The sequence below is a fragment of the Thermobia domestica genome, chromosome 3 (assembly GCF_964235325.1).
Source record: "Thermobia domestica chromosome 3, izTheDome1.hap1.1, whole genome shotgun sequence".
Taxonomy (NCBI): Eukaryota; Metazoa; Arthropoda; class Insecta; order Zygentoma; family Lepismatidae; genus Thermobia; species Thermobia domestica.
Genome location: NC_137456.1, coordinates 14,464,134 through 14,476,263, shown reverse-complemented (window position 1 = coordinate 14,476,263; position 12,130 = coordinate 14,464,134). Strand labels below are relative to the sequence as shown.

The window sequence follows — 12,130 nt, the reverse complement described above, 5'->3', positions numbered from 1 at the left end:
TTATTAATAATAATAATAATAATAATAATAATAATAATAATAATAATAATAATAATATCTATTATCATAGTGAAACCAATTAGTTTTTATAATGACTCTATATAGCACTGAGCATTATTGCTACTGCTGAAGGTATTCATTTGTATAGTCTGTCTCGATTTTAACTATAGAGCAACCCACATTATGCTTTATTTTTTGTTTAATTATGCTTTATTTCTTTTCCAAATTATGCTTTATTGTTAATTTCAATCATTGTTTTACATTAATAATGAATAATGTATAATATTTACTATACATTAAATATTCTAAATATCTTGATCTATTTATTAATATTTTACGCAACCAGTTTCTTTCATATTTAATGAATTTTCTACTTAACGCACTGTAAAGAGATATGCTTTACTCGAGTCAGTTTTTTTATATCACTTGTGTGCACCTTAGAGGTACATATACATAGAAAGAGAAAGTAAAAGATGCCACCAAAAAGTACAAAAAGTGCTTAAGTTCAATAGGTACACACAATAATATAGTATGGAGTTCTTGTGTACCAAAGTTTGCTTCTTTTAATTTTTTTCTTTTCTCCACATCAAAGGATTACACCAAAAAGTTTACAGAAACAAAAATAAGCTTTTCACTTTTGCATTATTATGTTCTCAATGATTTTGCATTGTAAATGTTGGTTTTAAAAAATATATTAATGCAGTAAGTTAAACTCACAGTTAAAAAGAATTTTCCAAGAATTTTTCTAATAGAATTTTCCAAGAATTGTGCTATATATTTTTAATTATGCTTTATTTTCTAACATTATGCTTTATTATGCTTTTAAAATTAGTTTCTCCTGAACCCTTAGACAACCACAACCATGTTGAAGGTACCACCCATATGTGTAAATTGTTATTATGCTTTTGGGTTGCCCTACTAAATATTCTTCATGACTTTTAAATTCTAAAATGTCGTGACACATCTATTAGGGGACTGTATGACACATCAGTGTGTCGCGACACATCGGTTGAGAACCACTGGACTAAACATCTGCGGTATACGCTATCTTTTTCATTTCTTAGAAAACCTTGCAAAAACGTTTACAACTGTTGTTGTTGTTTCGGAAGATTGATGAACCTAAGGAAGAAAAACTGTCCATTCAAAGTAATTTTTCCAAAAAAATATAGAAGACGATGGCACTATTTTCTGTTTCTTATTACTGTTGTCAGATCGGGTAAGAACAGAAACGCACTATTGAGCCCTCCCATTGACATTTCACATTGGTCCAGTTCACCTGGATTGTCCTCGTAGTAAACTTGGAAGACGTTTATAACAAGTGGCGATCAAACTTCTGTTACAAAATGTAATATATAAATAAAAATCGCAACTTGTTCTCACTGCTTGGTAAGAGTTAAAACCCTGTAGGAGGATGAAATTAGCTGTTTGTGAATCCAGAACCAAGGACCGGTAGGTATGAAATGGCACTCATATTCCGGCTTTCCTATAACTCAATTTCTTATTTGCATAATATTGTCATAGGTGCAAGGAAGAATACAAAAAAAAGAATGTACCGTACAGTTTGGTAAGTAATTAACATGCTGAAATTAAAACATTTAATCATACCAGTACTAATGGTAAACTCAGATAGATATTTATTACATAAGGTTTTATTTTGCATTTTACTATGTACTTGATTGGTTGATTCACAGCTTAATGTCTCTTTCAGCAACAAAGCAGAACAACATAAACACGCAGCATGAATCGAACCCGGGTATCCCGCGTCAAAGCGGCATACATTAGCGATATACCCACGAGGAAGTTCTGATATACAAGGTGTTTCAAAATAATACCGACAACACGGATTCCTGATTGGGAGGTGCTTCCTGACACCAAGATAACTCAAAAAGTGCGCACCAACCAGGATGCAAAAATGCTTCCTTTCGGAGTTATAGGTTGCCGAAAACATGAAAAAAATTAACTTTAAAGATCTATAGCTGCAAAACTAAGAGACGTACAGTACTAGGATCAAGACTTCACTTAGGAACTAATATGCGCACTATCCAAAAATACATGATTCAGAATCCTAAGATACCCACGTAACAATTTTTATAGGAGTAGTTTGGTTACGGGCATATAATTTGAAGTACTCCCCAACTAGCTCTATAAAAATTGTTGCGGAAGTACCATAGAATCCTGAAACTTGGATATTTGGATAGCGCACATACTAATTCCTAAGTGAAGTCTTGACCCTACTACGGTAGGTTCCATACTTTTGGAACTATGGACCTTTAAAGTTCATTTTTTTTTTTTTTTTCATGTTTTCGGCAGCCTATAACACCGAAAGGAAGCATTTGTGCACCCAGGGTTGGTCTATACTTTTTGTTTTATCTTGGTGTCACCCATCATCTGCCAAACGTTGTCGGTGTTGTTTTAAAACACCCTGTACATGTATTATTTACAAGATACAAACTGACTAGAAATGTGTATGTTACAATCTATAAGTTACTATTTCAAAATACTTTACTCTCTGTAAGTTGGCCAATTTTCAATGGAACCAGCCTGGCCCACATAAATAGGTTTCGCCGCAGTAATAATAACAAATATTCTCAGAGTTCTACTTTCCGGTTTTCCTCCCACGATTCGTCTTGTCATATATTTTCGAGGCCCGAAAAGAAGAACACACACCTTTTAGTTACATTTTGGCGCTTCCCCCTGGTTAAATGGTTAGCTTGTTTGTTTGATAAAGTTTAGCGTCCCTTTTCAGCAAGCGCGCATCCAGGAATTTTTCTTGACAGGGGCCTAATACTACAAGCTAACTACGTCTATGTAGTATTGAACGGGCATTATTCTGCACCCGTAAAGACGATAAGTAATTATAAAATACTTCCACTTATATTTTTGTTGGGAGAGTTCTAAGCTTTGGGAAGGAGGCTTTAATACTACAAGCCACTACGTCTATGTAGTATTGAACGGGTATTATTCTGCACCCGAAAAGACGATACGTAATTGTAAAATACTTCCACCTCTATTTTTGTTGGAAGAGTTCTAAGCTTTGGGGAGAAGGCTCTAATACTACAATCCACTACGTCTATGTAGTATTGAACTTGTATTATTCTGCACCCGTAAAGACGATAAGTAATTATAAAATATTTCCACTTATATTTTTGTTGGGAGAGTTCTAAGCTTTGGGAAGGAGGCTTTAATACTACAAGCCACTACGTCTATGTAGTATTGAACTTGTATTATTCTGCACCCGAAAAGACGATAAGTAATTGTAAAATATTTCCACCTCTATTTTTGTTGGAAGAGTTCTAAGCTTTGGGGAGAAGGCTCTAATACTACAATCCACTACGTCTATGTAGTATTGAACTTGTATTATTCTGCACCCGTAAAGACGATAAGTAATTATAAAATATTTCCACTTATATTTTTGTTGGGAGAGTTCTAAGCTTTGGGAAGGAGGCTTTAATACTACAAGCCACTACGTCTATGTAGTATTGAACTTGTATTATTCTGCACCCGAAAAGACGATAAGTAATTGTAAAATACTTCCACCTCTATTTTTGTTGGAAGAGTTCTAAGCTTTGGGGAGAAGGCTCTAATACTACAATCCACTACGTCTATGTAGTATTGAACTTGTATTATTCTGCACCCGTAAAGACGATAAGTAATTATAAAATATTTCCACTTATATTTTTGTTGGGAGAGTTCTAAGCTTTGGGAAGGAGGCTTTAATACTACAAGCCACTACGTCTATGTAGTATTGAACGGGTATTATTCTGCACCCGAAAAGACGATACGTAATTGTAAAATACTTCCACCTCTATTTTTGTTGGAAGAGTTCTAAGCTTTGGGGAGAAGGCTCTAATACTACAATCCACTACGTCTATGTAGTATTGAACTTGTATTATTCTGCACCCGTAAAGACGATAAGTAATTATAAAATATTTCCACTTATATTTTTGTTGGGAGAGTTCTAAGCTTTGGGAAGGAGGCTTTAATACTACAAGCCACTACGTCTATGTAGTATTGAACGGGTATTATTCTGCACCCGAAAAGACGATACGTAATTGTAAAATACTTCCACCTCTATTTTTGTTGGAAGAGTTCTAAGCTTTGGGGAGAAGGCTCTAATACTACAATCCACTACGTCTATGTAGTATTGAACGGGTATTATTCTGCACCCGTAAAGACGATAAGTAATTATAAAATACTTCCACTTATATTTTTGTTGGGAGAGTCCTAAGCTTTGGGAAGGAGGCTTTAATACTACAAGCCACTACGTCTATGTAGTATTGAACGGGTATTATTCTGCACCCGAAAAGACGATAAGTAATTATAAAATACTTCCACCTATATTTTTGTTAGGAGAGATCTAAGCTTTGGGGAGGAGGCTCTAATACTACAAGCCACTACGTCTATGTAGTATTGAACGGGTATTATTCTGCACCCCCAAAAGACGATAAGTAATTGAAAAATACTTCCACTTATATTTTTGTTGGAAGAGTTCTAAGCTTTGGGGAGGAGGCTCTAATACTACAAGCCACTACGTCTATGTAGTATTGAACTTGTATTATTCTGCATCCGAAAAGACGATAAGTAATTATAAAATACTTCCACCTCTATTTTTGTTGGGAGAGTTCCAAGCTTTGGGGAGGAGGCTCTAATACTACAAGCCAATACGTCTATGTAGTATTGAACTTGTATTATTCTGCACCCGAAAAGACGATAAGTAATTATAAAATACTTCCACCTATATTTTTGTTAGGAGAGATCTAAGCTTTGGGGAGGAGGCTCTAATACTACAAGCCACTACGTCTATGTAGTATTGAACGGGTATTATTCTGCACCCCCAAAAGACGATAAGTAATTGTAAAATACTTCCACCTCTATTTTTGTTAGGAGAGTTCTAAGCTTTGGGGAGGAGGCTTTAATACTACAAGCCACTACGTCTATGTAGTATTGAACGGGTATTATTCTGCACCCGAAAAGACGATACGTAATTGTAAAATACTTCCACCTCTATTTTTGTTGGAAGAGTTCTAAGCTTTGGGGAGAAGGCTCTAATACTACAAGCCACTACGTCTATGTAGTATTGAACGGGTATTATTCTCCACCCGAAAAGACGATAAGTAATTATAAAATACTTAAACCTCTATTTTTGTTAGGAGAGATCTAAGCTTTGGGGAGGAGGCTCTAATACTACAAGCCACTACGTCTATGTAGTATTGAACTTGTATTATTCCGCACCCGAAAAGACGATAAGTAATTATAAAATACTTCCACCTATATTTTTGTTAGGAGAGATCTAAGCTTTGGGGAGGAGGCTCTAATACTACAAGCCACTACGTCTATGTAGTATTGAACGGGTATTATTCTGCACCCCCAAAAGACGATAAGTAATTATAAAATACTTCCACTTATATTTTTGTTGGAAGAGTTCTAAGCTTTGGGGAGGAGGCTCTAATACTACAAGCCACTACGTCTATGTAGTATTGAACGGGTATTATTCTGCACCCGAAAAGACGATAAGTAATTATAAAATACTTCCACCTCTATTTTTGTTGGGAGAGTTCTAAGCTTTGGGGAGGAGGCTCTAATACTACAAGCCACTATGTCTATGTAGTATTGAACGGGTATTATTCTGCACCCGAAAAGACGATAAGTAATTATAAAATACTTAAACCTCTATTTTTGTTGGGAGAGTTCTAAGCTCTGGGGAGGAGGCTCTAATACTACAAGCCACTACGTCTATGTAGTATTGAACTTGTATTATTCTGCACCCGAAAAGACGATAAGTAATTATAAAATACTTCCACCTATATTTTTGTTGGGAGAGTTTTAAGCTTTGGGGAGGAGGCTCTAATACTACAAGCCACTACGTCTATGTAGTATTGAACGGGTATTATTCTGCACCCGAAAAGACGATAAGTAATTATAAAATACTTCCACCTATATTTTTGTTAGGAGAGATCTAAGCTTTGGGGAGGAGGCTCTAATACTACAATCCACTACGTCTATGTAGTATTGAACGGGTATTATTCTGCACCCCCAAAAGACGATAAGTAATTGAAAAATACTTCCACTTATATTTTTGTTGGAAGAGTTCTAAGCTTTGGGGAGGAGGCTCTAATACTACAAGCCACTACGTCTATGTAGTATTGAACGGGTATTATTCTGCACCCGAAAAGACGATAAGTAATTATAAAATACTTCCACCTATATTTTTGTTGGGAGAGTTCTAAGCTTTGGGGAGGAGGCTCTAATACTACAAGCCACTACGTCTATGTAGTATTGAACTTGTATTATAATGCACCCGAAAAGACGATAAGTAATTATAAAATACTTCCACCTCTATTTTTGTTGGGAGAGTTCCAAGCTTTGGGGAGGAGGCTCTAATACTACAAGCCACTACGTCTATGTAGTATTGAACTTGTATTATTCTGCACCCGAAAAGACGATAAGTAATTATAAAATACTTCCACCTATATTTTTGTTAGGAGAGATCTAAGCTTTGGGGAGGAGGCTCTAATACTACCAGCCACTACGTCTATGTAGTATTGAACGGGTATTATTCTGCACACCCAAAAGACGATAAGTAATTGTAAAATACTTCCACCTCTATTTTTGTTAGGAGAGTTCTAAGCTTTGGGGAGGAGGCTTTAATACTACAAGCCACTACGTCTATGTAGTATTGAACGGGTATTATTCTGCACCCGAAAAGACGATACGTAATTGTAAAATACTTCCACCTCTATTTTTGTTGGAAGAGTTCTAAGCTTTGGGGAGAAGGCTCTAATACTACAAGCCATTACGTCTATGTAGTATTGAACGGGTATTATTCTCCACCCGAAAAGACGATAAGTAATTGTAAAATACTTCCACCTCTATTTTTGTTGGGAGAGTTCTAAGCTTTGGGGATGAGGCTCTAATACTACAAGCCACTACGTCTATGTAGTATTGAACGGGTATTATTCTGCACCCGTAAAGACGATAAGTAATTGTAAAATACTTCCACCTCTATTTTAGTTGGGAGAGTTCTAAACTTTGGGGATGAGGCTCTAATACTACAATCCACTACGTCTATGTAGTATTGAACGGGTATTATTCTGCACCCGAAAAGACGATAAGTAATTGTAAAATACTTCCACCTCTATTTTTGTTGGGAGAGTTCTAAGCTCTGGGGATGAGGCTCTAATACTACAAGCCACTACGTCTATGTAGTATTGAACGGGTATTATTCTGCACCCGTAAAGACGATAAGTAATTATAAAATACTTCCACTTATATTTTTGTTGGGAGAGTTCTAAGCTTTGGGAAGGATGCTTTAATACTACAAGCCACTACGTCTATGTAGTATTGAACGGGTATTATTCTGCACCCGAAAAGACGATAAGTAATTGTAAAATACTTCCACCTCTATTTTTGTTGGGAGAGTTCTAAGGTTTGGGGATGAGGCTCTAATACTACAATCCACTACGTCTATGTAGTATTAAACGGGTATTATTCTGCACCCGAAAAGACGATAAGTAATTGTAAAATACTTCCACCTCTATTTTTGTTGGGAGAGTTCTAAGCTTTGGGGATGAGGCTCTAATACTACAATCCACTACGTCTATGTAGTATTGAACGGGTATTATTCTGCACCCGTAAAGACGATAAGTAATTATAAAATACTTCCACTTATATTTTTGTTGGGAGAGTTCTAAGCTTTGGGAAGAAGGCTTTAATACTACAAGCCACTACGTCTATGTAGTATTGAACGGGTATTATTCTGCACCCGAAAAGACGATAAGTAGTTGTAGAATACTTTTACCTCTATTTTTGTTGGGAGAGTTCTAAGCTTTGGGGATGAGGCTCTAATACTACAAGCCACTACGTCTATGTAGTATTGAACGGGTATTATTCTGCACCCGAAAAGACGATAAGTAATTATAAAATACTTCCACTTATATTTTTGTTGGGAGAGTTCTAAGCTTTGGGAAGGAGGCTTTAATACTACAAGCCACTACGTCTATGTAGTATTGAACGGGTATTATTCTGCACCCGAAAAGACGATAAGTAATTATAAAATACTTCCACTTATATTTTTGTTGGGAGAGTTCTAAGCTTTGGGAAGGAGGCTCTAATACTACAAGCCACTACGTCTATGTAGTATTGAACGGGTATTATTCTGCACCCGAAAAGACGATAAGTAATTGTAAAATACTTAAACCTCTATTTTTGTTGGGAGAGTTCTAAGCTTTGGGGATGAGGCTCTAATACTACAATCCACTACCTCTATGTAGTATTGAACGGGTATTATTCTGCACCCGAAAAGACGATAAGTAATTATAAAATACTTCCACTTATATTTTTGTTGGGAGAGTTCTAAGCTTTGGGAAGGAGGCTTTAATACTACAAGCCACTACGTCTATGTAGTATTGAACGGGTATTATTCTGCACCCGTAAAGACGATAAGTGATTGTAAAATACTTCCACCTCTATTTTTGTTGAAAGAGTTCTAAGCTTTGGGGATGAGGCTCTAATACTACAAGCCACTACGTCTATGTAGTATTGAACGGGTATTATTCTGCACCCGTAAAGACGATAAGTAATTGTAAAATACTTGCACCTCTATTTTTGTTGGGAGAGTTCTAAGCTTTGGGGATGAGGCTCTAATACTACAAGCCACTACGTCTATGTAGTATTGAACGGGTATTATTCTGCACCCGAAAAGGCGATACGTAATTGTAAAATACTTCCACCTCTATTTTTGTTGGAAGAGTTCTAAGCTTTGGGGAGAAGGCTCTAATACTACAATCCACTACGTCTATGTAGTATTGAACTTGTATTATTCTGCACCCGAAAAGACGATAAGTAATTATAAAATACTTCCACCTATACTTTTGTTAGGAGAGATCTAAGCTTTGGGGAGGAGGCTTTAATACTACAAGCCACTACGTCTATGTAGTATTGAACGGGTATTATTCTGCACCCCCAAAAGACGATAAGTAATTATAAAATACTTCCACTTATATTTTTGTTGGAAAAGTTCTAAGCTTTGGGGAGGAGGCTCTAATACTACAAGCCACTACGTCTATGTAGTATTGAACGGGTATTATTCTGCACCCGAAAAGACGATAAGTAATTATAAAATACTTCCACCTCTATTTTTGTTGGGAGAGTTCTAAGCTTTGGGGAGGAGGCTCTAATACTACAAGCCACTATGTCTATGTAGTATTGAACGGGTATTATTCTGCACCCGAAAAGACGATAAGTAATTATAAAATACTTCCACCTATATTTTTGTTGGGAGAGTTCTAAGCTTTGGGGAGGAGGCTCTAATACTACAAGCCACTACGTCTATGTAGTATTGAACTTGTATTATTCTGCATCCGAAAAGACGATAAGTAATTATAAAATACTTCCACCTCTATTTTTGTTGGGAGAGTTCCAAGCTTTGGGGAGGAGGCTCTAATACTACAAGCCAATACGTCTATGTAGTATTGAACTTGTATTATTCTGCACCCGAAAAGACGATAAGTAATTATAAAATACTTCCACCTATATTTTTGTTAGGAGAGATCTAAGCTTTGGGGAGGAGGCTCTAATACTACAAGCCACTACGTCTATGTAGTATTGAACGGGTATTATTCTGCACCCCCAAAAGACGATAAGTAATTGTAAAATACTTCCACCTCTATTTTTGTTAGGAGAGTTCTAAGCTTTGGGGAGGAGGCTTTAATACTACAAGCCACTACGTCTATGTAGTATTGAACGGGTATTATTCTGCACCCGAAAAGACGATACGTAATTGTAAAATACTTCCACCTCTATTTTTGTTGGAAGAGTTCTAAGCTTTGGGGAGAAGGCTCTAATACTACAAGCCACTACGTCTATGTAGTATTGAACGGGTATTATTCTGCACCCGAAAAGACGATAAGTAATTATAAAATACTTAAACCACTATTTTTGTTAGGAGAGATCTAAGCTTTGGGGAGGAGGCTCTAATACTACAAGCCACTACGTCTATGTAGTATTGAACGGGTATTATTCTGCACCCGAAAAGACGATAAGTACTTATAAAATACTTCCACCTATATTTTTGTTAGGAGAGATCTAAGCTTTGGGGAGGAGGCTCTAATACTACAAGCCACTACGTCTATGTAGTATTGAACGGGTATTATTCTGCACCCCCAAAAGACGATAAGTAATTATAAAATACTTCCACTTATATTTTTGTTGGAAGAGTTCTAAGCTTTGGGGAGGAGGCTCTAATACTACAAGCCACTACGTCTATGTAGTATTGAACGGGTATTATTCTGCACCCGAAAAGACGATAAGTAATTATAAAATACTTCCACCTCTATTTTTGTTGGGAGAGTTCTAAGCTTTGGGGAGGAGGCTCTAATACTACAAGCCACTATGTCTATGTAGTATTGAACGGGTATTATTCTGCACCCGAAAAGACGATAAGTAATTATAAAATACTTAAACCTCTATTTTTGTTGGGAGAGTTCTAAGCTTTGGGGAGGAGGCTCTAATACTACAAGCCACTACGTCTATGTAGTATTGAACTTGTATTATTCTGCACCCGAAAAGACGATAAGTAATTATAAAATACTTCCACCTATATTTTTGTTAGGAGAGATCTAAGCTTTGGGGAGGAGGCTCTAATACTACAAGCCACTACGTCTATGTAGTATTGAACGGGTATTATTCTGCACCCCCAAAAGACGATAAGTAATTGAAAAATACTTCCACTTATATTTTTGTTGGAAGAGTTCTAAGCTTTGGGGAGGAGGCTCTAATACTACAAGCCACTACGTCTATGTAGTATTGAACGGGTATTATTCTGCACCCGAAAAGACGATAAGTAATTATAAAATACTTCCACCTATATTTTTGTTGGGAGAGTTCTAAGCTTTGGGGAGGAGGCTCTAATACTACAAGCCACTACGTCTATGTAGTATTGAACTTGTATTATAATGCACCCGAAAAGACGATAAGTAATTATAAAATACTTCCACCTCTATTTTTGTTGGGAGAGTTCCAAGCTTTGGGGAGGAGGCTCTAATACTACAAGCCACTACGTCTATGTAGTATTGAACTTGTATTATTCTGCACCCGAAAAGACGATAAGTAATTATAAAATACTTCCACCTATATTTTTGTTAGGAGAGATCTAAGCTTTGGGGAGGAGGCTCTAATACTACAAGCCACTACGTCTATGTAGTATTGAACGGGTATTATTCTGCACACCCAAAAGACGATAAGTAATTGTAAAATACTTCCACCTCTATTTTTGTTAGGAGAGTTCTAAGCTTTGGGGAGGAGGCTTTAATACTACAAGCCACTACGTCTATGTAGTATTGAACGGGTATTATTCTGCACCCGAAAAGACGATACGTAATTGTAAAATACTTCCACCTCTATTTTTGTTGGAAGAGTTCTAAGCTTTGGGGAGAAGGCTCTAATACTACAAGCCACTACGTCTATGTAGTATTGAACGGGTATTATTCTCCACCCGAAAAGACGATAAGTAATTGTAAAATACTTCCACCTCTATTTTTGTTGGGAGAGTTCTAAGCTTTGGGGATGAGGCTCTAATACTACAAGCCACTACGTCTATGTAGTATTGAACGGGTATTATTCTGCACCCGTAAAGACGATAAGTAATTGTAAAATACTTCCACCTCTATTTTAGTTGGGAGAGTTCTAAACTTTGGGGATGAGGCTCTAATACTACAATCCACTACGTCTATGTAGTATTGAACGGGTATTATTCTGCACCCGAAAAGACGATAAGTAATTGTAAAATACTTCCACCTCTATTTTTGTTGGGAGAGTTCTAAGCTCTGGGGATGAGGCTCTAATACTACAAGCCACTACGTCTATGTAGTATTGAACGGGTATTATTCTGCACCCGTAAAGACGATAAGTAATTATAAAATACTTCCACTTATATTTTTGTTGGGAGAGTTCTAAGCTTTGGGAAGGAGGCTTTAATACTACAAGCCACTACGTCTATGTAGTATTGAACGGGTATTATTCTGCACCCGAAAAGACGATAAGTAATTGTAAAATACTTCCACCTCTATTTTTGTTGGGAGAGTTCTAAGGTTTGGGGATGAGGCTCTAATACTACAATCCACTACGTCTATGT

The 12,130-nt window shown here is 36.5% G+C and overlaps 1 protein-coding gene across 1 annotated transcript in view; it reads right to left on the bottom strand.

Moving 5' to 3' along the window:
• The window catches only part of LOC145682422 (uncharacterized), a 190,315-nt gene that overhangs the window by 53,192 nt on the left and 124,993 nt on the right, over positions 1-12,130 (bottom strand). The window lies entirely within an intron of this gene.